This window comes from Sminthopsis crassicaudata, chromosome X (assembly GCF_048593235.1).
Source record: "Sminthopsis crassicaudata isolate SCR6 chromosome X, ASM4859323v1, whole genome shotgun sequence".
NCBI classification, from domain to species: domain Eukaryota; kingdom Metazoa; phylum Chordata; class Mammalia; order Dasyuromorphia; family Dasyuridae; genus Sminthopsis; species Sminthopsis crassicaudata.
The window spans coordinates 74,206,041-74,222,445 of record NC_133623.1 but is presented as its reverse complement, the minus strand read 5'-3'; the positions used below and the strand labels follow the sequence as shown (position 1 = coordinate 74,222,445).

The following is a 16,405-nucleotide window of genomic DNA, read 5'->3' as shown; positions in this document are numbered from 1 at the left end:
CCGCAGTGCCAGTGCAGGAGGTGAGGAAACAGAACCCAACTGCTCTTTAGGGCAGCTTGTCCCTCCACACACCGCCGCCCCCCCACCTGCTCTGAGGTCTGCCAGTCCCTGGAAGGTGGGAAGGTGGGAAGGGGGAGCGGGAACGGGGGCCGGGAGAGCGGCTCTGGTGCAGCAAACAGGCCACGGAAAAACAAGGAGTTTTATGGGTGCTTGTGGGTTAGACTAAGGGCAGAACTTACTGGATGGGGCTGCTCCAAGGGAAAGCATTGGACTAGGGGGGACTTCTTGGGTCTATGTTGGGGGACCGGTTATTAACATTGGAGGGGACTGTGTGGACGTCGGGGTGCAGTCTGAATGGGCTTCCATGTGTGGGTGGGATGGGTTTTGATAAAGGAGACCTCAGCAGTGATCAAGAGCAGCTCTTGTACCCTCTCTTTTCCTCTCTGGGTGAATTTCTCAGGTTCTGCCACAGAGAAGGAGAGAGGCACTTCCCAGTCCTACAGAGTTCGTGGAAATCACCATCATGATGTCCTTCTCGTAGTTATCCCGAGGAGGAAGATACTAAGGCCAGGAAGAAAAGCAAATAGTCGGTGAGAGTAAAGCGAGAAAGAGAAGCAACCTTCATCCCATCCTCAACAGACAGTGGCTACATACGTAGACACCGTTGTATTAGGAAAGAGACTGACTTTACTATAAAACTAAGAAAAAGCATAACAGAAACAGATGTGGCCTATAATAAAAGCATTACAACATGACCCATTGCAGAGTGTTCGGCATGGCTGAAAGGGAACTGGGGATTGGAGAAAGGACCCACAACAATCAGGGCACGAGGAATTTTAAAGGATAAATATATATATGTAATTTATCAAAGTGAGGGAACAAAAGTGGAGCCTCCAACGTTTCCTAAGAAACATTTTACTAATTTTCTAACATGAGAGATCAGGCATCCAATGCCAAAACAGGGTGAGCACACACAGGACAGCTGTAGGATGGGATAGATCTCCTGGGAGATGAATATATACACCCTGTTATTAACATGTATGAGACTCACACTTTCTACAGAACCCATTTATTAGCACTCACATGGGCTAACGTGCAAGTGAGCGAACTCTGATAACTTTACCAAGTTTTGTAACACTTTGCTAACATACCTGAGTATTCACACATTCTCTATAGTGATATGTGAGCACTCCTGTGTTCTCCATGTTGGCACGTGTGAGTACTCACACGCTTTCTCCATGTCGACTCACATGAGTACCCACAGGTTCTCTATATATTGACAAATAAGAGTACTCATGCAAGTGCTACAGGTGCTCTTCATATATATCCTCCACATATTGACATGCATGAATTCACATATATATTCTTTACTCTCATATGAAAAAGGAATCACATTCTCTATATTAATGAGTATAAATATTCTCAAGATATGAATACACATCCTCTTGCTCATGATCTGTGCACAAATTCATGCACACATATGCGATACGACTTCATTCAATGTTTCGAATAATAAAGGGAATTGACTACTAATGAAGCAGGGTATTTAGAGAAAGAATACTCCAGGAAATGGAAAAGAAACAATGTGAGTATTCATTGAGAATAATGTAGAAAGCTCGTTTTGATAGGGTCACAGAACACCACAAACGGAAAGTGAATTAAGGACAAGGGAAGGAAGAATCAGTTGTGGTCCCCGGGCTGCTTTCTCTCATGTTCAGCCCCCAGGGTGGCAAAAGCCAAGTGAACCCCTGGCCGCTCCTGCCACTTGCAGCAGAGGTCGGGGAGGGGAAAAGGAGCGCTGAGCACCCTGGCCATTGCTCTCAGCGGGGAGGGAGGGAGTCCACCTTGGCCAGGCTCATCTCTATTTTGCTGGTAGACATCCATCACTCACAGTGCTGCAAACAGGCTGAAGAGGACAGAAGTGGGAGCCTAATCTGACTGCTTGTCAAATCCAAGCCAGACCTGTAGGAGGGCACCTTTAGCAAGAACAGTATAAACTTCCTCAACATGACTAAACTGACTCCAATGAATGCTGTAGCTGAGAGAAATCTAAAGGAAAGTACAACAGAAAAAGAGGAGGCTGACATGAAACCCTCCAATTTGGTCTATTTTGAGGTGTTAGCAATGATTGAATGGGGGTGGGGGGCAACAGGGGTTAAGATAGATGTTGAGACACACACAAACACAGATGGAGCTACAATTACACACACACATACAGAAACATACATTCCCACCCTTACTCCCAATACAGTCATTTCCTAACACTTTCAATTTCTGTCAGTTAGTAATGACTGAAATGGGAAACTGAGGAATCCTCAGAATAATAACTTCGGAAAACTTCAGACTCTGCACCAAAGAACTGTTCATTATTAAGACTCTGAGAAGAAGAACAAAGACTTGCTTTTTAGCAGAAATACCTGAGATAATCCCCTTGACCTTTTGTTAACTGCTTAGAGAAGAACAGAACTAATTATTTAATGCGCTGGAGATAGTCAAGGAGTCTCCAAACTAGCCATCTTTACTTGGTGATTGAGGAAGCCTTAAGTAACACTTTCTCTGGTCACCAATCTGGCTGCCTGGCTCTGAGAACTCCTCTGCCTTCCTCTCTGGCTCACAGAATAGCTGGTAACCACACTGGCAGCCTGAGCCACTTGTGGGGAGGGATGGAGAATATGAGATAGGCCTTGACCCCAGGTTGCCCTTATTTGCCAGGCTAGTTGGCTTCAGTCCTGGCCTCTCCTTCCTAGGACAGCCAAGCTTCATGGGCTGGAGGTCCCTGGGCAGGTACTCTTCAGAAGCCTCTGGGTGGGTTAAGTAAAAAGCAAACCAAGCCCACCACCACCACCATCCCCTCCGGGTTTGTAACAGCCTGGGGTACACAGGGGGAGTCTGAGCACATCCAATGCCTTTCTTTGGGGGTTTCTTTCATTTGAGAAATAAAGTGGGAGGACCACAGCCACTTCCCTCAGAGTCTAATTTGAACATTTCTCTGGCAGTTGAGGAGTTCTTCTAGGCAAGGTCCCTGATTTCTGCCCTCAGAGAACGCCCAGGCTATTGAGGGAAAAGGTGTCCTTCAACATGCCAAAGTCAGGAGTGCTGGTGAAGGCTCAGCCCAAGGAGGAAACCCTTGGAGGGAGAGGGATCAACATTTGTTTCACAGAGTTGGGCTTGGTGGCAGCTGGGCTTTTGATGATGGGAAGGAAGGGAGCCATTAGCAATAGAACACAGGGGAGAAAGTTCAGCTGTGCAAAGGGATCCCCTTGAGCTGCAGAAGGAGGCCCTAGGAATCACTGAGAGAAAGGAAGTCCAAATACGGCAGTAAGACACCTCTTTTCTTCCCATATTATGAATCTGAGAATTGATATGTTCTCTTTACATATTCATATATATGTGTGTGTATGTGTATGTGTGTATATATATGTATACATACATATATATATTTACATACATATATATTTAATATTCCTCCCTACTCCCTTGTGGGTAAGATGTTAGTACTCACATGTCCTCTCTGTAAATGCATCAGTATATACAGGCTCCCCCATCTACTGCTCATGGTCATATATACATAGATATACACACACATAAGCACCCGTGCATTCAGCACATATAAATACACTACATTATCTCTCCTGACTCCTATCTATATGTTCCGTATATGAACATTTGTGGACGCTCATTCCTCCCCTGTTCCTCCATGTAGGGAAACCTTCTTTTCTGTCAGTAACGCTGTGGATGAGGAACTGAGAACCTCTGCGCGAACATGGAGAAGAGACTCCAGATATTTTCTCTCCTGGGAGAAGCAGCGGAATGCTGTTAGATATGCGGACATCACAGAGGAGATCTTAATGTGTGTAAAGAGAGAGAGAGAACTTGTGCACACATACATACATAAATACCACATGGATACTTATAGCTATGGATCAAGAGGCATACATGAGTACTCCCGGACTTAGCAAGAGAGAATAATTCTCATTTTCAGGAAGAGATAGAATATGAGTCACGTGAATTAATTTATTGGAAGAATGAGCATGTATATAGCACTGAAAAGAAAGCATCTGAGTACATGGATGAATATATTGTGCCTCCCTATGTTTTCATGTATTATAAACATTCCTTTGTATAAGGGAGAAGTTATTCTCTCCAGGGGAAACACCGTGTGGGGGATGGAAGCTTCAGAAGAGAAAAGCTGACTGGGATGTCTGGGAGCCGGACAGGGGAAAAGGAGCCTCAGAGGGTACGGGGGCGGAGAGGACCAACAGAGCTGGAGGCCTGAGGGGGAGGGGGAGCTGAGAACAACGGGATGGGGGGGGGGATGCTGTCTCCAAGGAGACGGGTGAGGAGGATGTTTGCTTGGGACCAATGCAGGCAGCGGCGGGATTGGCTGGAGGAAAACTCCTGTCTCAGGTTGGCCCTGATGCCACCGGCCACTGGCGTTCACCGGGGGGCGGGTCACGCTGCCAGACTCCGCTCCGATTGGCTGCTGCCTCCGTGACGTCCCCGAGGGACGGGAATACATAAGTGAAAAACTAGAGAGGCCGCGGCCCCACCCAAAGCCCACCTGAGGCTCGGGCTCCCCAGCATGGATGACCTGTGACCCCAAAATGGAAGCCCCATATTTCCGCCCCCCCTCTGGTAGGGCAACGGTCCGCAAATGGTCACGAGAACACTTTGTCCTTCTCCCCCCAACCCCCCCGAGTTCTGAGAGGTGACAATCCAAAGGGGATGGGGGGGGGGGAACCTCTAACTCAGCAATAACCCAGGAAGAACCGAGGGGTTTGTTTCAGGCTTTGAGGTTCAAAAAGGGCCGGGCTTGCTGAGCTGCCCTGAGGTAGCGGGGGTTTCTCAGGGAGGGGAGGGGGGACACAGGAGAATGGATGTGGGAGCGGAGCACCAGTGGGCTCGCCTGCTGGGACAGGGAGGAGGCTGAGGAGCCCTCAGCACTCACCTGGTCCAACCTCCTCGTTTCAAAAAGTCTTAGCTGAGGCCAAGAAGAGAGCAGGGACGTGGCCATGGTCCCCCAGCCGGGAAGGGCCCGTTCAGGCCTGGAGGCCAGATCTCTGGGGCCTGCCAGCTTCCTCCTGGGCCTCTCTCTCCTCCCACAGTCAAGCGTCATGGTCTGCAGTCCCTGGGAAGGGGCTCCCCAGAAGCAGATGGTCAGGTTCCCCATAGAGCTGGAGGTTCTGGGCGTTTTACCTTATGATTTATGGGTTTGTCAAAAGCAAAGCTGCCCCCCTTGCCCCTAGGTCTGAACCCGCTTGGGCTCCCCAGGAGAGCCTTAGGAAAGTCAGGCCTTCCCTGAAAGGATTTTCTTCCATTTGTGAAATGAGGGGGATGATCCCCAAGTGCTTCCCTCAGTGCCCTAACTGAGCATTTTCCTGGCGTTTAGAGGTCCTGGGGTCCCTGTTTTCTGCCCTCTTGGACATGTCCCATGGGTTGGCGTTGGCACAGCCTTAGGGGAAGGGTGGCAAGCCCTGGAGACACAGAGATGGAGAACTTCTTAGGTACAATGATCTCCCTCTGCTTGAGTTCTCTAAGTTGAGCCTTTTGGATGGCCTGAGAATGACGTTATAAACATCCAAATGGCCCTTAGCAGAGAAAGGTTCCCCGCCTGATAGAGAGGCTCCCCAGTACTGCCCACAGTCCCATACTGATGTGTGTGTATGGATAAGCAGGCGTGTATTCAGTGTTTACAGACATACTCTACTGTCTCCCGTGGCTCAGGTACCTGAGTTTTCCCACATCCGTTCTGTGTTTTGGCATAAATATGTATCTCCATGAAGCCTTTCTGCATTCTAACAGAAGCCCGTCATTGGTGAGGACTCATTCACTCTGTGTTCTTCTGCATGGAGATGCCTTTCTTGTCTCTCTGTGTTCCCGCACATGAGTCCGGAGCTGATTGGAAAACAGGCACATCCCCTGTGATTCAGCACTTTAACTCAAGAAAAGTCAAGAAAGTAGAGGACTCACCTTTCAGTACCCAGACAGGACCAGTCAGCCAGGAAGCAACCTGAGGGGAGGAAGGGACGACAATCGGGGACAGTAGAGTTATAGGCAGCTGGGACAACTGAGATACCCCCTGGAGAGGTGAAATCTGTTCCTCCCCAGCCATGGATCCCTTGCCTCCAGGCACAGTAGGCTGGAGCATGTCACCTCCTGAGAGTACTTACAAAACTGTGTCCATCCATACACTGATGGGGGAAACTGGGGGATGTGTAGATAACATCCCAGTCACTAACTCAGGTAGACAATGTGTGACTTATCGACCAGGGGAAGTCGTAGCCTCGGGTTTACTGACACAGACGCCCAATAAGCAATCTGGTGACCGTCACCCAGAGTCTGACTCCAAGCAACAAAAGCCAGGAATAATGGACAGCAGCTGTGGCCGCTGCCCGACCTATGCTCCCTATCTATGTAAATGGCATACCATTAGAAGCACTGGTGGGCACAGGGGCAGATGGCACAGTCATCAGAGGTGCCAACCGGCCCAGTCAACGGCCAGAGATGAAGGCAGACATGTCCGGCTTAGGAGGATCAATGGCAGCGGGAGTTAGTGCTGCCCCTTTGAGATGGACTCTTGAAGGTAAAACAGGAGTTTCTACTCCTTCTATAGTAGAAAAAGTCCCCATGAATCTGGGGGGAAGAGACATTTTACAACAATTAGGATTAAAAATGAGTACTTTGGTTTTTTAGGCTACAGGCACTCAGTGGGGGGGGGTCCATCTTTTCCAGACTCAGTTGCCCCTGGCTGCTGGCAGGATCCCGAGGGCTGGGGGTGGATATCTGAGAGGAGAGACAGGCTGAGGCACCAGCCCAAAGCTTCCCTGACGGGAGAAAATTGGTGAGGAAGCCAGAGCCCAGGACTCCTGCCCATGGCAGGGAGAGGGTCCCCAGCTGCCTTCCAGCCCCAGGGCTCAGAGGTGGGACTGGCCCAGTGAGGCTCAGGTGGGGTCATGTGGTTCCAGAGGCAGGTCCGGGAAGAGCCATGGACTGCTTTTCAGCCTGTGTGGCGAGACTCAGGGCAGAACTGACTGAAAGGGGGCTGTCCCCAGGGAAACCATTAGATTAGCAACTGGAGGAGGGGCTGGGGGCTAGGTGAATGGCTGTGGGAAGGGGGTCTCACAGGACTTGTATTTGGGATAGAATGGAGGGAGACCACAGAGCTCAACTGGTCCAAGCTCCTACTTTGGGGAAAAAGGGAAACTGAAGCCAAGAGCAGGGCAGAGACAAAGCCAAGGTCTCACATAGCCAGGAAGGGGCAGATCCAGACCTGGAGCCCTGCTAGGCTAGCTGGCTTCCATCTTGGCCTCTCCTCCTCCCACAGCCAGGCTTCATGGGCTGAAGGTCCCTGGGAAGGCACATCCCAAAAGCAGGTGGAAACGTTGCCCATAGAACTTGGGGTTCTTGGAGTCTTCAGTTAGGACTGTGGGGTAAAAGAAAGGGCAAACCAAGCCTCTAAACACACCCGCCCCCACCCCGATAATGAGCCAGCCTGGCCCACCCAGTTAGCAGGGGGAGCCTGAGCAAATCCCATGCCTGCCTGAATGAGGTTCTTCCTTTCTGAGAAAGGAGAATGGCCCCCAGCTGCTTCCCCCAGGGCCCTGTTTGAACACTTTCCTGAGGCTTGGAGGGGGGAGCCTAGGTCAGGTCCCAGTTTCTGTCCTGGGGGGGAAGGGAGAGGAGCACCTTTGACAGGGTGGACATGTAGTAGTGGGGACAGGGCGGGGCCCTGGAGAGGGAGCCTGTTTGTCATTTCTTATGGCCCAGTAGTGGTCAAGTAGCATAGGCGCCATCAGACAGACAAGCAGCACAGTGGATGGAGCAGTGAGCCTGAACTTAGAAAGTCCAGAGGTTCAATCGAGGCTCAGACAGGAGTAGCTCATTTATGATACTCCTTCAGCTGATATCCACTGAGGTGCAGGCCCCCTTCTTCTCTCTCTGCATTACTACACAAGAGTATAAAACAGTCTCTGCGTCCATGGGCAGCATCTTCCTGCGTCCTCTGATGAGGAGAGAAGTGGAAAACCTTCAGGTGGATGGACAGAACATGGGAGAACTTCATCAGTGAAAACAGTGGAAGAAAGTAAGCCTCTATGTACACACATGAACAGAAAATACGGGTACTCCTGCAGATGAAGAGAGAGTGAATGGGAGAACTTTTACATGGAGGAATAGAGAGAATGGTTACTAATGGTGATTCGGAAATAGAAGACATAAATCATGCAAAAGAATTTCTAGAAAGATCAAATGAGGACATCTATGTAGAGATGAAGAGAGAACTAGACTACATAGATTCATACATACCTATATATGTGAATCTCTCCTCTCACTTCACACTGAGTTGCCATACATTCTCTATATATTCATTGGCAAAATTAGGAAGAATTTGTACTTTGTAGAGGAGAAATTATATTCTTCTATTCTGTTCCAGATTCTTTGTGACCATCAAGTATAATGGCGAATCTTTTGTATATAGCCTCAAACTTTAAACTCTTACAGGTTTAAGGACTGAAAGCTGTCCCTTTGATTTAGGAACGTGGGGTATACAGAAGTAGTTTTCACCTGTTTGTAATGCAACTCAACAATACTACAAGGGCATCCACATTATCATTCGCTTTTGAGATTTAGTAGCAAATTGTTAATGTTACACATTCAATAACTGTGTGAAATGAATGAATGAACTCAGTTGTTTTGCTTCAGGGTTTTTGACCTTTGAAAATGTCTATTTTGTAGGATGACTTCTTGGGTAGGAGAAGGGGGAGAAATGTATTCAGAAGCCAATTGCTATTTAGTGGGGATAGAAGGATCAAAGGAGGAGCTTTCCTAGAATGAGAAAAGGTACACTCATACTTCTGGGCAGTAGGGAATGTTAGGAGAGAGGGAGAGGTCAAAAGTGAATGAAAGAGGGAAGATGCCAGAGGAGGATTGCTTCTGTTGGAGGAGATGCTGTGGAATGAGATGTTTTGAACAGGCGGAGGGGCCAGCTTTGGTAAGAAGCAAGGGAACTTGATCTTGGGACACTGGGAATTTCCCCACCTAGAGAAGCAGGACTGGTTTGGATCTCTGCATTCCCATTCTAGTCCCATACCTGATGCATCATAGGTGCATCTTACTGACTTGTAAAGAAAGTTCAGAACCTTAGAACTCTCATTCTAAAAAGTATGTCCACCTTCTCAGTGCAGAGCCAAGGCAAAAAAAGTAATTTAGTTCAGTCTTTGCTAAAAGGTGGGTCCTAAGCTAAACAACATTCCCTAAAAGGCAGCAGCATCTTAATCAGGAACCACTGAGCCTTGAGGTTGGTCATCCAATCATGGGAGGCACTCTTTTTTTTAACCTGGAAGGTTCATTTTTCAGAGAAAGCTTTTTTTAAAACCTTTTTATTTTCAAAACCTATACAGATATAACTTTCAACGTTCAAGCATGGAAAACCTTGTGTCACGATTTTTTGCCTCTCTTCCCCCCTCCAGATAACAAGTAATTCAATATATATTAATCATGTGCAGTTTCTTCTATACATATTTCCACAATTATGATGCACAAGAAAGATCAGATAAAAAAGGGGAAAAATAAGAAAAAAAGGAAAATTCAAGCAAACAACAAAAAAGTGAAAAATTCAATATTTACCCTAGCTAAACCTTGTGTTCTAATTCATTGCCTCCCTCACCGCACCCTCTCCTCAAATGGCAAGTAATTCAATCAATGTTAAGCATGTGCAATTCTTCAATACATTTTCTACTATTATCATTCTGTGATGAATTATCATGAATGATCAGATCAAAAAGAAAAAAACATAAGAAAGAAAACAAAATGCAAGATAACAAGAACAAATAAGTGAAAATAGTATATTGTCGTCCAACATAGTTCCCATAGTCTTCTCTCTGGTTGCAGATGGCTGTCTTCATCACAAGACAATTGGAACTGTCCTGAATAATGTCCTTGTTAGAAGAGCCAATGTCCATCAGAATCGATCACCGTATGTTGGTGCAATGTCCAATGATCTTCTGGCTCTGCCCATTTCACCCAGCATCAGTTCAGTTTCTCCAAGCCAATCTGACAGCATCCAAAATACAAAATGCAAGATCACAAGAACAAATAAATGAAAATATTATATTGTAGTCCAACTTAGTTCCCACAGTCCTCTCTCTGGTTGCAGATGGCTGTCTTCATCACAAGACCACTGGAACTGTCCTGAATAATCTCAGTCAGAAGAGCCAATGTCCATCAGAATCGATCATCGTATACTCTTTTTGTTGCAATGTCCAGTGATATGCTGGTTCTGCACATTTCACCCAGCATCAGTTCATTTCACTTTTTCCAGGCCTGTCTGACTGCATCCTACAGGATCATATTTTATGGAACAATAATATTCCATAACATCTGTAGATCACAATTTATTAAGTCATTCTCCAAGTGATGGGTATTCAGTCAGTTTCCACTTGCTCGCCACAACAAAAGAGGCCGCCTCAAACATTTTTGCATGTGTGGGTCTCTTTCTCGCCTTTATGGTCTATTTGAAATACATGCCCATTAGAAACTCTGCTGGATCAAATGGTATGCACGGGTTGATAGTCCTTTGGGCATAGTTCCAAAATACTCTCCAGAAGGGTTGAAATGGTCTACAACTCCATCAACAATCTGTTAATGTCTCAATTTCCCTAAATCCCCTCCAACATTAGCCATTACCTTTCCCTGTGATATTTGCCAATCTGAGAGGGGTGTAGTGCTCCCTCAGAGTTGTCTTACTTTGCATTTCAGAGAAAGCTGTTTTCATCAAAACATAGCTTGACATAACTTTATATTATGTGTTAGCTGGTACACTCAGTTGTTTTATTTATTTTTCAATAGTATTTTATTTTCTGCAATATATTAGAAGAAACTTTTCACTATTCGTTTTTCCAAAACTTTGTGCATCAAATGTTTCTCCCCGACAACTCTTCCCCAAGAAAGCAAGCAATCTGATATCATCATCAGTGTCCACAGTTCTGTGTACGTTTATCCCTCATCTGCAGGAGTTGGGGACTTTTCCTTGGAATTTCCTGATCAGAATTTGGTGTGGAGGTAGTTTGTAAATCTTTATGCTAAAGGCTTGGTTGGGGGGGGTAACATGTTTAAATTTCTCCTGCTACCCTTCTGTCTTGACTATTCCTTCCTGAAAATATTTTTTGAAGTAGGAACATTTCTCAAATTACCATGTTGATACTTTGAGGGGAAAAAAAAAAAAACAAGCAAACCACAATGAACTGAAAACACGACATTAAAGATTTATTGACTTTCTTCTTCTGAACTGACTTCTTGGGGAGGCAGGGTTCCCTCTGTTTCAGGCTCTGGTATGTAGACTATTTCAGCAAGTGAACTTGGAGGAAGAGAACCTATATGTTGCGGAATGAATAAGAGGAACTGGTGGTGTGGTTGACAATGGGCTACCTGGAGGATCATGTCCATGGCGATTTTTATTTGGTTTCTGTCCATGTAGATGTCAAATGAGTCAAAACATCTGAAAGGTGATCCTGTGATGGACCATAAGGTAAGAATGAAGAAAAAGTTTGAAAAAGCGTGTCTGTCATTTGAGAAGGCGTTCATGGCATCCACAGCTGCTCCGCTCCCCTCTGCAGGCTGGATAGTTATAGAAAGGGTCTCGTTCTCATGATCCACGTGTATTTCCCCACAGAAAGACCACTGAGATAGTAAGTTGTCAAAGTAACACTTGCATTGCTTGAAAAGATTTCCTCTCTCTCTCTTGTATGACCCAACTTTCTGGGTTGCCATTTTATTCAGGTTTCTGACAAGTTTTTTCAAATTCTTCACTTGACCATTTACCTCTGCACATCTTTCTTTGACATCTATGTACTCGTTCCTTATTTCTTCTCGGGTTCCATGAGTATAGATTTCTGATTCTATATTCTCTTTGACCATATTGATTTCTTGATAAATAACAGAGGCCATTCTTGTAACTTCCATACGCACAGGACATGTGCATGTGGCCAGAGTGATCGCCCTCTGGAGTTCTCTCTTCTTCATGTCCACCTCCTCTTTAATGTTTTGGATTTGATATAGTTTTCGCTCAAGCCGAGCTGCACAACACCTCTCTGAATTGTGTCGGATGCTCACTTCCAGCCCAGCCGCGTTCCGTTCTTCCATAAATGATTCTGATAACTTTGAAATTTGACGAAATTTGGCCTCAAAATCTTTCAGTTTCTCTTCACTATTTATTCTCACTTGCCTTAAGTTCTCCATCTCTGCCTTTCGAGACTCAATTTTTTTCTCAACTGCTTTTATACTTTCTTTAATTTCCTGAGCTACAGTTTCCAGACCTGAGATTTCTTTTGACTGGTTTTCATTTTGATTCTTGAGATCTTTTATTTCTGAAGTAATATCTGTTCGTTCAACCCTCATTTCATTTAAAGTTTTGTAATGACTATCAATAGTTTCTCGATTCTTGTTGAGATCATTTTCAAGTAAATTCATATGTTGGTGAAATGCAGACAACTGTGCTATTTTATTTTCCACTTCTTTCTGCAAATTATTTATTTCAATGTCCATATCTCCCAAGTAAGTAGGTCTGGATTTTTCACATGGGGAATAGCGTCCTTCAAACACTTCATCCCCAGAGGCAGTTAAAATTTTGCAGCAGTTCTTGGGAAATTCCTCACCCTGCATCACTGCATGGGCCACAGAGTTACTTTTAATGAGCAGCACAGACTGTATGCCCTTCATATCAATCAGAGTATTGGCCACCACTGCATCACGTATTTCTAAGGCTTTGAGAACTGTTGGAAATTGTGGGTGATCCGCTGCTCTGCCTGTGACATCATACAACTCACAGTCAAATGGTGACACGATTATCTGTGGTCCTGGAGAGCCTGGTGGATAAATGTTTTTCATCAGCCCCTGAAGAATCAGCTCGTCATTGTGGTTGTCACAGAAAAAGTGAAGGAGAAGGCCCCCCAAGCAGCACTCAATAGCCAAAGCAAATTCGGGATCTCGGAGACGAATGCAAGCACCGAGGGGGCCTAATGGTTTGTGAGTAAAGTGCCCTTGACTATGGGCATGGTCTACAGCTTCAACAAGAGCTGCAATCTGGGCTCCGAATCTTTTCAGTGGCTCAGATTTGCAATCCTCACACTGCCTTAGCTGGTTTTGCTTCTCATGCAGCATCTCCTGTATATCAGACTCTTCTCTCTTAAGTCGAAAAAGTTCTTCATCATCTTTTTCTACAGTTCTGTGAATAATGTTTATATCTTGGACAAGTGAATATTCTTGCTTTCTGAGGGTCTTTAATCTTTCTGTCAATGTGGAAATGTTTTTCTGCCTCTCCAATTCTGCTGGTTGTAGACTTGATTTCTTGTTTTCAATTTCTTCTTGAAGCTGTCTTGCCACTATTTCTAATTTATTCAATTCATTTTGGGACAAATTATATAAAGACCTCATTTGAGTATAGGCCATATCTATTTTCTTGGTATTTTCTTTTGCTTCAGTGTATTCCTGCTGTAATCCACTGTGGTCCTCATTTAACTTTTCTATGTTCAGGATGATGGCTTGGAGCCTCTTTTCTGCTTCATTTAATCTGGACTTGGAAAGCTCCTGTTCCTGTCCTAACTCTCTGCTGCGCTGTTCTTCAACACTCATATTACTTATCTTTTTATGAATGTCTCTCTCAATTTGAATTACAATTGCCCAAGCCATCTCAGAACTCAAGTCTTCCAAGTCATCCATCATATAAATCAAATTCTCATGACGTCTCTCTAATACTGTGAGGTCATCATTGAGACACTGAAGCTGCTCTTTCCCTTCCTCTAGGCTCTGCTGGTTTCTTGCTTTTTTCTCTAGAATTTCTGAATACTCTTCCCTCATCCCCTCAAGCTTGGTTGCTTTCAGAAATAATCTGTATCTCTCACCATCATCTTTGATCTGCAGTAACTGCCCACCCACCTCTTGGTGTAAAACGGTCACGGGATTGTCTACTCTGATCTTAAAATGGTCGAGAATGGCTGGCAGCTCGTCTCCCTCACAAACAACTAGGTTTCCTGCTTGGTCTTTTAGTTGGTGGCTTGGATTCCTATCTACCCAGATGCATTGCTGTACAGTTATGGAATCCCCAAAAACCTCAGCCTTAAAAGCCTTTTCCCCTGTGTTCCTTAAAGTAATGGAGATGGTAGCGGAAGTCTCTCCTTCTTTCACAAAGTGTCTGAGAGACAATCCTAAGGATTTCCCGCCCAGACCCACTATCAGGGCTGCCAGCAATGCGCTCTTCCCGCTGTGTCCCACCACCAAGTTGACACTGGACCCAAATCTCACGGGCCCGAGCTTGGAATAGCTCATGAAATTCTCCAGCTGAATACTCTCAATGATACCCGCTTCCCCTGGGGCTGACTGAGAAACAGAACGTTCAGGAGACACGTTCTGGAAGAGGACCGGCGCCGTGTCCTCACTCATGCAACCCGCTGGCCCTGGCCTCTCTCTTGGCTCCTCCCCTGAGGTAGAGGGTACTGCCAAATCCAGTTTCCTCTGCGCCATTTTGTCAGTGACACAAAAACCCGCCTGGGTGGGAGGACTCTTCCAGAGTCACTTCCTGCTCCTTCCCTGCCCCACCCTTTCCAAGGAGGCACAATGTGCCTCTATGGAGTCTCTAAGCCCTTAGAACTACACTCTGGCCCCAATTTCCTGTTCTACATCAGCAGAGACAGACAAGCCAGGCCCTGCCTGTGATTTCCCGGATGGCGGGAAAACCCCACCAGGGAAAAACGCCCAAGCGGTTGAGGCTCAGCAGAGGCCCCAACAGCGGGAAAAGCTCTCTATTGCCTTCCAGCCCAGTCCGCCCGCGCCACGCGGCCCACTCACGGCCACGCGAGTCCTCGCCACTGCCTGCCCGACCTGGCCCTGAGACTGCGACCCCCTCAGCACTCAACCCCTCATGGTCAACAGCTACAAGGCACAGACCCAAAGATGGCTACCAAGCTGTGACAGGGAGTGACAGGAAGTGACAGGAAGTGACAGGAGGGAAAGGGGCGGAGTCAGAGTTCTGGAGGGCCCCTGCGCCTGCGCCTACACCTGCGCACTACCTCCTGCCTTGTGCCCTCCCCCACCTTCCCGTTCTCAAACAAAGGGGGGCCCCAGGAGCGCCAAAATCAGGTTTCCAGTGGGCAGGGAGGGAAGAGTGCCTCCCGTGGCTCTCAGAGGAAGTTCATACTAATGGAAAACAGACTTTCAGCTAAACAACACTTGCAGAAAGCATGCCCTGAGCCCCCACTCTTGGTCATTAATAAAAGGCAATCAACCAGCCACAGTTCCCACACTCAGAAAGCACATCTATGACTCTGTCACTGTGATGGTCTAGAAGATTCCTTGGCCCTACTGGCCCCTTAAGATGAAATACAAACGGTTCTGTTTGACTTTTAAAGCCCTGCAGTCTCCATCAGGCTTCCCTTTACAGGCTGACTACCCGTCTTTCCCTGCACACCCTCAAGGCTGCAGGCCGGCTCCTCACTTTGTCATGGGAGTATGTGCTCTGCATGGACATGAAAGTCATCTGCCTCTCGCTAATGCAGTGAGGGAGCAGAGCATTCACCCTGAAATCCCGGAGACGTGAGTCCACATATGGTCTCCGGCTCAGTAGTTGTGTGCGCCTGAGCAAGAGCTTCCCGACCCTCCCTCTGCCTCACTTTCCTTATCTGTAAAATCAGGAGGCCAAGAGCCCCTGCTTCCCTGGCTTGTTGTGAAGGGTAAAGGGAGTCATTTTGGGAACATGCTTTGCAGTCCTTAAAGGACAGTGGAATGGTCATGGCTGTTCCCTCTTATTTCAATCACCATCAACCTGAGAAAAAAGGCCAAAGTTTGCAGAAAGCTATAAAGTAACCAGAATGAGTGTAGCCTCCAATTAAAACTCCCCTACCATGACCTGAAATCTGTTATAGTCAAAGGGGGGGGATTGACAAAAGAACCCACCTACAAATGGCTTTCATATAGAATTTGAATGGGTGTAAATGCTTTACCCAAGGAAAGGCACCAAAGGGATCCTGAAAAGGGCTTGAAACCCCATTTGACATGTAAGAAATGATGAGCTAATGGATTCTAGAAAACATGGAAAGACCTGCAGGAAACAGTGAAGAGTGAAAGGAGCAGAACCAAGAAAATGCTATGGACAGTAATGGCGATGAGTCCAAACCACTGTGAGTGAGGAGTTACTCTCACTATGTCAGTGCTAGAAACACTAAAACCTACTACAAAGACCTAGGAGGGAAGCTGCTGTCCACCTGCAGAAAATTAAAACAGAGAAGTAAAACTGGGCGTAATATGGGGTGCATTTATATATGTATGTTCACACACATGTACACATATATGGCAAATGGCGCCCTGGCTAGCTGCAGGGGAGGGAGGAAGGAAAAGGAGGAGACAGTTTGGAAGTGAA

At 46.4% G+C, this 16,405-nt stretch overlaps 1 pseudogene; it reads right to left on the bottom strand.

Moving 5' to 3' along the window:
* Window positions 1–7,331: 7,331 nt before the first annotated feature.
* On the bottom strand, window positions 7,332–14,514 carry LOC141549073 (structural maintenance of chromosomes protein 6 pseudogene; annotated as a pseudogene).
* Window positions 14,515–16,405: the final 1,891 nt, after the last annotated feature.